This window comes from Xenopus laevis, chromosome 1S (genome assembly GCF_017654675.1).
Source record: "Xenopus laevis strain J_2021 chromosome 1S, Xenopus_laevis_v10.1, whole genome shotgun sequence".
In the NCBI taxonomy this organism is placed as follows: Eukaryota; Metazoa; Chordata; class Amphibia; order Anura; family Pipidae; genus Xenopus; species Xenopus laevis.
The window spans coordinates 198349763-198359831 of NC_054372.1; positions in this window are offsets into that span (position 1 = coordinate 198349763).

Consider the following 10069-nt stretch of genomic DNA (forward strand, 5'->3'; position numbering starts at 1 on the left):
CACTTTCTACCAACAACACCCTGGGGCCAGGGAAAGACCATTCTGGGCTACAGGGCAGACATTTAGAGGGTGGTACTGTGATTCTATGATCTTCAGTGATTATGGATGCTGTGTATCAGCCAACCCCTCCATATCTGTGCCGATCCCTCAATCCAGCCATGTGACCAGCCAGCAGTGCTGTAAATATACCTGAGGGTAAGTGATCCTCTGATCCCGGGGGTATATCCAAAGTTCCTTTCAGAGTAAAAGCCAGGGCTGCTGTTTAATGCCAGAAAGGCAGGACTCAATGACAAGGGAACAGGGAATCCCTGATACAAGGGATGCACTGAATCCACTATTTGGGATTCGGCCGAATCCTTGGTAAAAGATTAGGCTGAACACTGAACCGAATCAGAATCCTAATTTCCACATGCAAATTAGGGGCAGGAACGTAAAAAGTAGAAAAAATTCTTCTTTTGTGCCGAAAGGTCAAGTGATTTCCCTACCGGCCCCTAATTTACATATGCAAATTAGGATTCCGATTCGGTTTGGCCAGGCACAAGGATTGCTGCATCCCGACCTGATACAAACACAAAAGTGACAATAATTCCTACAAATGTAATAGTGAATACGAGCCCTTCGGACTGTGCAACAGAACATTAACCTGTCGTGCACTAGTGAACCCATTTCATTCAGTATCTCTTTTCCGTACAATGAGGCCAGGGATGCTCTGCATTGTAGGAACAAGTTGCTTCCTATAGTAGGATTCTACTTTCCACTTATTGTAGCTATGTGGCTAGTATTTCATCAGCTTAACCAGTTTAACCCAAGCCAACACCAGGGCCAATGACAAATTTAACAGCAATGTAAATTCTGACCCACCCACTGAAGCCCCAAATCTAAGTCCATCTTACTCTTTGCATGCCAACTTCACCCACCTGTTTATACCATTGACTCGCCCATTTACATCATTGACCCAATCATTTTCATCATCAGTCGGACCCAGCCCATTCCAACCAGTAAGAAAGCTAGAAATCCTATTTCCACTACTCCAGTGACTTGCACTCAACTTAATTATATATATATTGAAACATTGGGCTTAGGCTGGGGACAATGTAACAAGATTATAGATATATAGAAACATTGGGGTGTCACCCTGCTATAGTTCCAGGGGTACCCAGGACACAAATAAGCACTCACCCCAAATCTCCCCCTAACTGACCTTCAGACTGAGCCCCCTTAGCTCATAACAAGGTTACAGATATATAGAAACATTGGGGTGTCACCCTGCTATAGTTCCAGGGGTACCCAGGGTACAAATAAACACTCACCCCAAATCTCCCCCTAAATGACCTTCAGACTGGGCCCCCTTAGCTCATAACAAGGTTACAGATATATAGAAACATTGGGGTGTCACCCTGCTATAGTTCCAGGGGTACCCAGGGTACAAATAAGCACTCACCCCAAATCTCCCCCTAACTGACCTTCAGACTGGGCCCCCTTAGCTCATAACAAGGTTACAGATATATAGAAACATTGGGGTGTCACCCTGCTATAGTTCCAGGGGTACCCAGGGTACAAATAAACACTCACCCCAAATCTCTCCCTAACTGACCTTCAGACTGGGCCCCCTTAGCTGATAACAAGGTTACAGGTATATAGAAACATTGGGGTGTCACCCTGCTATAGTTCCAGGGGTACCCAGGGTACAAATAACACTCACCCCAAATCTCTCCCTAACTGGCCTTCAGACTGGGCCCCCTTAGCTCATAACAAGGTTACAGATATATAGAAACATTGGGGTAACAGTCACCCTGCTATAGTTCCAGGGGTACCCAGGGTACAAATAAGCACTCACCCCAAATCTCCCCCTAACTGACCTTCAGACTGGGTCCCCTTAGCTCATAACAAGGTTACAGATATATAGAAACATTGGGGTGTCACCCTGCTATAGTTCCAGGGGTACCCAGGGTACAAATAAGCACTCACCCCAAATCTCCCCTAACTGACCTTCAGACTGGGCCCCCTTAGTTCATAACAAGGTTACAGATATATAGAAACATTGGGGTGTCACCCTGCTATAGTTCCAGGGGTACCCAGGGTACAAATAAGCACTCACCCCAAATCTCCCCCTAACTGACCTTCAGACTGGGTCCCCTTAGCTCATAACAAGGTTACAGATATATAGAAACATTGGGGTAACAGTCACCCTGCTATAGTTCCAGGGGTACCCAGGGTACAAATAAACACTCACCCCAAATCTCCCCCTAACTGACCTTCAGACTGGGTCCCCTTAGCTCATAACAAGGTTACAGATATATAGAAACATTGGGGTAACAGTCACCCTGCTATAGTTCCAGGGGTACCCAGGGCACAAATAAGCACTCACCCCAAATCTCCCCCTAACTGACCTTCAGACTGGGCCCCCTTAGCTCATAACAAGGTTACAGATATATAGAAACATTGGGGTGTCACCCTGCTATAGTTCCAGGGGTACCCAGGGCACAAATAAACACTCACCCCACAGATCAGATGCGTTAATTACATCTTTTCCATCTATAGGAGCACAATTTTTTGTTTCTTTAGCCTTAAATCCCAATTGGTTCATTAATTCACTCTTTTTTTAGTTTTTAGATCATGAATATTTTCGGTTAATAAACTTTATATACTGAAACCTCAATTTTACATTTTCAGTTTTCCTGCGTTTCTTACTTCATTTCTGTGGTCCCACCAATAAAACATAAAGCGGTGGTTCTCCTGTATTATAAATATGCAGCACCTTCTTGCAGGTCCACTAGGTGGCACTAAAGCGACAGTATAATGTAATACCTCTCCCTTAAAGGAACAGTTCGGTGTTTAGCCGACCCTTGTGTGAGCTATAGAAGTGCAGTAAAGTGTGTAGGGGACAACTCCCAGCAACTCCCTGCAATGTATTATGTTCTTTTCCCTCTGGGGGTTAAAGACTCTGGAACACTGACAGCTCAGGCAAATAAGTAGAGGACTAGAGATTTCTTTAAAAACCCATAAACATCTTTATTTATGTCAGGCATATTATTTGTGGGGACATCAGACAGTGTGTAACCTCTAAATGGACTCAGATGTGTCCTCTCTGGAGGTGGCAGTGCCCCCCTTAGTGGCAGTCCCCAGTGTAGTCTGGTCCCACCGTGACCCATTACTCCAGGGATCTCCCTCACTGTGTCCCTGAAACTCAACCGCTTGGATCCCTATGTGACCCCATGTAACCTAGACTAGACCTTGTCCAGCTACGCGGAGTTTCATTGGAGCCTCTCTCCATGGGATGGGCCTTTGCTACATTAAAGGGGAAGGAATGATGTTGTGAAACTAAACCTCACTTGTACTGCGTGACTTAATAAAAGAATTGGACACCAGAAGGTTCTTGAATAGTAATTTTTACATTTCGCATCCTGCGAATGTTTTAACGAAACTGCGTCGAAAATTAGATAGCGGAAAAACCATTGCGACAAAAAAAATTGTCACTCGTCAAAATTATTTGGACTCCCATCGACTTTAATGCATTTGGACAAAAGAGACGCACATATAAAAATTATCGCTCACATCAAAAATTGTTGCATGTCAAGATAATTTTGACACCCATTGACTTTAATGCGTTTCAGAAATTGTTGCCGTTTCCCAATTATTCGGCGAAGTGAAACGGCCCAGATTCGCCCATCACTATTCTTAAACAAAAGAAACAGTAACAGACTTTATTCTTGTAAAGCTCAAATCAGGGTTTTATACTCACAATCCTCTGAGGTTTATCACATACGTCAGGTAATATCACAGCACCTAGTGACACCCCTGTGGAGATAGCGCACCCCATGGATAGATGCACCTCAGGATCTCTCTACACGTTAGATCAGCAATAACCCTAAATCCCTATCAGGCTGTGATCCCTACTCTAGAGGCACAGGGAGAGCTACCCCCTTGCTTTTCCTCCTAGTTGGAGCTCAGGCTGCTCTTGCTCACTAGTTCTATCTGTCTCACTTTCCTAGAGACAACTACCCTGTCCTGACTACTCCTCATTCACAGGGTCCCTGTCCCCGACTTCACCAAGGGCCTTATCATCCTTGGGGCTTTCCCTTTACTGGGGCCTAATCTCCAGGCTCTTCATCCGCTCCCTCCTGGACTGACAGGGAAAAGAGGAGGCTCCACCATCTGCCCAGCACTAAACTGTCTGGCAGCAACATGTCATCAGTAGGGATGAGCACATTTTTTTAACCAAGGATTTTCCCGGCACTTGCGAGAAACTGCGAGAAAAAAATTTGCAGCGACAAAATTGTTGCACAGACAAAAAAAATTGCAGAAAGAAAAAAGGCCTATTGACTTTAATGTATTTGGACAAGAAAGCCAAGAAGACAAAAAACTTACCGCAATGAAAAAGTCGCAACAAGAAAAATGCCCATTGACTTTTATTCATTTGGAGTAAGAAAAAATTGTCGGGCCCATAAAAAATTGTCACACGTAAAAAAAAATTGATGCCTATTAACTTCAATGCGTTTCGTTAATTTTTCACTGTTTCGCCACAGATTGGACAGATCAGCCTCTGGTGTAACAATCTGGTTAATGGGAACGTTGTGAGGTGAACAGTTCCTTTGGAGGCACAGGTGAACAATGTGGTTCCGGTGTTCACCGACGCCCTTTTGGTGCTCCGGGCTTTCTGCTGTGGAAGCCAACAAGGGAGTGTGTAGCCAAAAGCGAGGTACCGGCAGGGATGAAGAGAAAACATAGTCAGGGTCAGGCGTAGAGTTCAAGCAGGCGGCAGAAGTCGTAGTCGGAAGATCAGGCAAAAATTCAAAAACCAGGAAGTCAAAAAAAAAAAAAAAAAGCTTGGGCACTTTAAAAATGGTGAAACAGGCTTTTATCAGGAACTTTTGGCGCCATGTGACGTCATGACGCCCAGCGTCAAGCGCCAGCGTCAGTGGAATCAACCAGGGAGTGCGCGCCTGCACACACGAAGAGAGGCGCGCCGGGAGGTGAGTAATTGATTAATTCTCCCGGTGCGTCTTACACTGGCCCAATGAAACGCTTTATACAGTGCCGCGAAATATGCTGGCGCTATATAAATAAATGTTAATAATAATTATGCTAATAAGCTAAAGCAGATACATGGGTTTCTGCCCGGCAACCAGAGAACAAGGAAGTGTTGGCATTTAAATCATAGGGGAGCATTAATCGTATGGGACCTATACTAGTGGCCTGATCACTGTCTGTCCTCACTATCCTCTTTGTAGGAGCCTTTTACTCCCAGAGTGACTAAAACAGAGATAACGATAAACTAAACTATTTCTAAGCGGACCTGGCACCTGCCCAGCCCCAATCCTGTGCCCACCTCCCCGCTAGGTGGGATCCCAGAGAGTGGAGCACTTTGTGCTTTCCTTTGTATTTACCCAAACAGTAAACACTGCCACCTACTGTACAAACTCTGAATTGCTGTTTTATCACCCTGGGAAGAGAAGTAATTGAATAAATACATTTATAGCTCAGACCCATTTGGAAAGAAAGCGCTTGTACCTTATGTGTGGCCCAAGCCTGAGATTACTGGTTATTAAATGAGATGGAAAATACCAGTGCAAATAAATAGACGGGGGTCAGTAGAAATAGAAATCATGGTAGGGCTGACCTGTCAGATAACATAAATATCCCCCACACTGTCCTTACTCTCCTCTACTTCCTTTTATTTGCACCCAGATCTGTTATCCGGAAACCTGTTATCCAGAAAACTCTGAATTAGGGGATGGCCGTCTCCCATAGACTCCATTTTATCCAAATAATCGAAATTTTTTAAAAGGTTTCCTTTTTCTGTGTAATAATAAAACAGTCGCTTGTACTTGATCCCAACTAAGATATAATTAATCCTTATTGGAGGCAAAACCAGCCTATTGGCTTTATTTCATGTTTATATGATTTTCTAGTAGACTTAAGGTATGAAGATCCATATTACAGAAAGATCTGTTGTCCAGAAAACCCCAGGTTTTCACTATATTGACAGTGACTAGTGATGTCATCACTTATAAATGGTGAGTAGTGATGTCATTTTTGTCACATGACTCGTGTATTATAATAAATAAAGTGCCCCTTTTTGGAAAGTATGAGGATATTAGAAGTTACCTCGGGGTTCCATGACCTGTATAAAAGCACTCGGCTGAAAGCCTCAGTGACGGATAATATCCTTATATTATACAATAGGGGGTACTTTATTCGCTATATATACAATATTATCCTATTATATTCACTATTATACTGGTGTGCATCAGGTCTAGTAACCCATAGCAACAATCTATTGTCTCAACCATTAAATGCTCCATGATGTTTGGTACTAGGGGGTTACTAGACCCGGGAAAGCTCTGAATTCAATAACATGATCGCATGTGACACCAGTATTCTGTGTCCTAATCCCTCATATCTGAGTCTCTTGTTGGGGATTTGAGCCAAGTGAATTCTCTGATAGTCGTGTTATTCTGGGAGGTAATTGCACATTGGGCTGAGAATATGGAATGTTCCTGGCACAGTCACACTTATTATTATTATTATTATCATTATTATTATTATTATTATTATTATTATTATTATATAAAAGAACCAATAAAAGGAGGAGGGAGATTTGGCGTTGGTTTGGCAGCTACAAGTGAATGTGTCATTTTAAAGAAAGTTTCTGACTTTATCCATATTAATCATTTACTCTGCAATTGTTCTTTGCCCAAGAATTCTGTGGATCTGCCCAGGACACAAGGGAATTAGGAGAAGGGAATGTTTTGCACAAAATCCTCAGGGCAAATGTTTCCAAACAGAACCCACCCATGCCAACCTCAACTGTCATGTCACAGACTGAATTCATCTCTAGCTCTGTGTCTGGGTAACAGCAGGGGCAGCATTCTGAACAGGGGTTAATTATAGGGGCAGCATTCTGAACAGGGGTTAATTATAGGGGCAGCATTCTGAACAGGGGTTAATTATAGGGGCAGCATTCTGTACAGGGGTTAATTATAGGGGCAGCATTCTGTACAGGGGTTAATTATAGGGGCAGCATTCCGAACAGGGGTTAATTAAAGGGGCAGTATTCTGAACAGGGGTTAATTATAGGTGCAGTATTCTGAACAGGGGTTAATTATAGGGACAGAATTCTGAACAGGGGTTAATTATAGGGACAGTACTCTGAACAGGGGTTAATTATAGGGGCAGAATTCTGAACAGGGGTTAATTATAGGGGCAGTATTCTGAACAGGGGTTAATTATAGGGGCAGTATTCTGAACAGGGGTTAATTAAAGGGGCAGTATTCTAAAAAGGGGTTAATAAAATAACTGAATAAAACAAAATCTTGTGTTGTTACTTTTTCCTTTCTGTAGTTTCTTTTATGGGGAAATTCACGTTATACCTCCCATTACCACTAAGGGGCGCTGGTTGTACAGGCAGATCCAATAGAGGTGACCCAGCATTGCACAGCTCCCTGCTCTATAATTGTCTGTTCAGCCAGTGAGTTGCAGGAATGGCAGATTCCACCTCTGTATCACTGTCCTCTCTGTCTCCATCTTTCCAGCTGTCACTAAATCTTCAATGGTGGGAGTTGTAGTACAACAGCAGCAGCAGATATTTCTCAATGTATCTGCTCTTTGTGTGGTTCTTGCTCTAGAAGATCCAGTGAATGATGTAGGGGAGGTGCCAGTACAAGACCATGCCAGGCATCACTATAGGCTGCGCCATCTCTAGGGATAACAGAGTTCTGACTAAATTATGATGTTGCTCTGCTCACTAATTTCATTTTCTACCGACTGTGTCTAATAAACAGTAGGTGGCGCTCAAATTCCATTATTAGCAGCATCATTGTTTGAGATCCAGTATCGGTGTATTTTCTGTGAGTATCGGCTCCTCCTGTCGCTCTCATTAAATCTCATATCTGACCGATGGATCTTTAACCCGTGAGAATCGCAGAACAAACGTCATTGATCCAATCAGCGCCACCTATAAAAGCCATTGGAACATTCAAGCACCTTCACCTCATAGGGAGGCTCCTTGGGTTACTCAAGCTCTGATCTCGCTCAAGGTTCCAGATCCTTTTATTATTTTACAGTTTTTTAAAGTTTTTTATTAAATTGTCTTTTTTTTTCTGACACTTTCCAGCTTTCAAATGGGGGTCACTGACCCCATCTAATAAAAAACAAATGCTCTTTACGGCTGCAAATGTATTGTCATTGCTACTTTCTCTTATTTAAATCATTGCATGGTTGCTAGGGTAATTAGGACCCCAGCAACCAGATGGCTGAAATTGCAAACTGGAGAGCTGCTGAATAAAAAGCTAAATAACTCAAAAACCACAAATAATAAAAAATGAAAACCAATTGCAAATTGTCTCAGAATATCCCTCTCTACATCATACTAACAGTTAATTTAAAGGTGAACAACCCCTTTAATGTTTGATACTTTTATTGGCAGGTTCTTCAACATAAGGGAGTGGGATATTGTGGAATGTGAGGCTCCGGGTGCATTTCTAACACAAGTAAACCCATTGCCAGCCATTGTCCCTTTAATGGGTTTCATTCAATAATCGGCTGCTGGAGACAATACCCTCCTGTAAATGTCTACAAGTCCCTGCCGACTGCCTGGCACCACCAATAAACAGCAGGGAATTCTTATAAGAACATAAACCTTTTATACCACTATAGTGACTGAATCCCAGTGCCAGTGTCTGTATCACTTTAAATGCCTCACCTGCTCTCATTCCTGCCTGTGGCCCCTCCTGTTAGGGCCACAGATTAGAGGCTGCTCCGATGTTCGTCTGCTTAGGAATAAAATTAGAAACCTTTCTCACATCTTTCCTAAGCAGAAGAACATCAGCCTCTTTCTTTCTCCTGACAACTTCCTTGACTACTTGCTGGTCAGACTGGTGGGAAACTGACCAGCAGGTGGCGCTGTTGTAACACAATTCATTCATATTAACAGTATATGTATCCCTTAATATCTTGGAATCAAAACGAAATAAATAATGAATGTATATTGCAAAAGTTCTTTTACATCCGGTTATTTTAAAGGTTTATTTATCCTTTAAAGGGAAACTTGTCCCAGAAGAGATAACAGTGCCGAGTGCAGTGCCCTAACCTCAGTATCATGGTCAGAAAAGACAGAAGATCAGATCACAAAAATATCTCTAGACCTTCCCAATGTGGAGCTGTTCCTGCTGTGCATCTCTGTGTATGAGTCAGTTGAGGCTCCTATTACATAAGGTTCGGCAGAGTTTCCCCTCTTTTTATGTGTCACTACCTTCTTTCATATCCCCCGACCCTGCCACAAATGGTCCCTCTGTGGTTGCGCTGGGCTCGGAGCATCACACGGGCGGCACAGTTACACGGAGCCTCCAGCTCATTTAGAGAAGTAGAGGCCAGATCTGTACCAGGTACAATGTTTATAAACTGAATAACAGGCAAAAACTCCAAAAATAACGACTTTACTCTTGACCAAAACCAGAGCTGGATTTTGCTCCTAGATCAATAATAGGTTTATCCAATTTCATTTTCATTATTTCATTGGTGGTGGGTGGGTGAAAGGGCAACAGTGACGTAAAGTGTCACCATCTTCCATTCACGCTGATGCAATTCTAATCCCGATGCCCAGTGAGGGTTATTTATCTCCAAATCCAACTGTAAACCCTACCACTCTCTTCCATTCAACCTCATTCTCAGTGAAGAGTCCATAGTCTGGAGCTTTTTATGGGCAGGGGACCATCTACATATTGGGGTCTAGCAAACATCATACATAGATTGGTGGCTTGTCCCTCGACTGGACAATCCATCAAAAATGGGGAACCCTGGAAGCTACTGCGTTGGGTTCTCTTGATATGCTGGATAGATTAGTATATATAGGTCAATCTATATATTATATGGTAAATACCCCAGTGCTCACAAAAGCCCTTAAACATGTCCAGGGGGCATGGCCACTTTGGTCTCAGAGGATGCCTCTTGGGAAGAACAGGTCCATCACACTTTACTACACTCCTTGATGCCAAAATCTGGGCAACACTGGGAATGATACATCTACAAGTTATAGTGGGAAATGTTGAACTAAAGCAGGTCCAGCCCC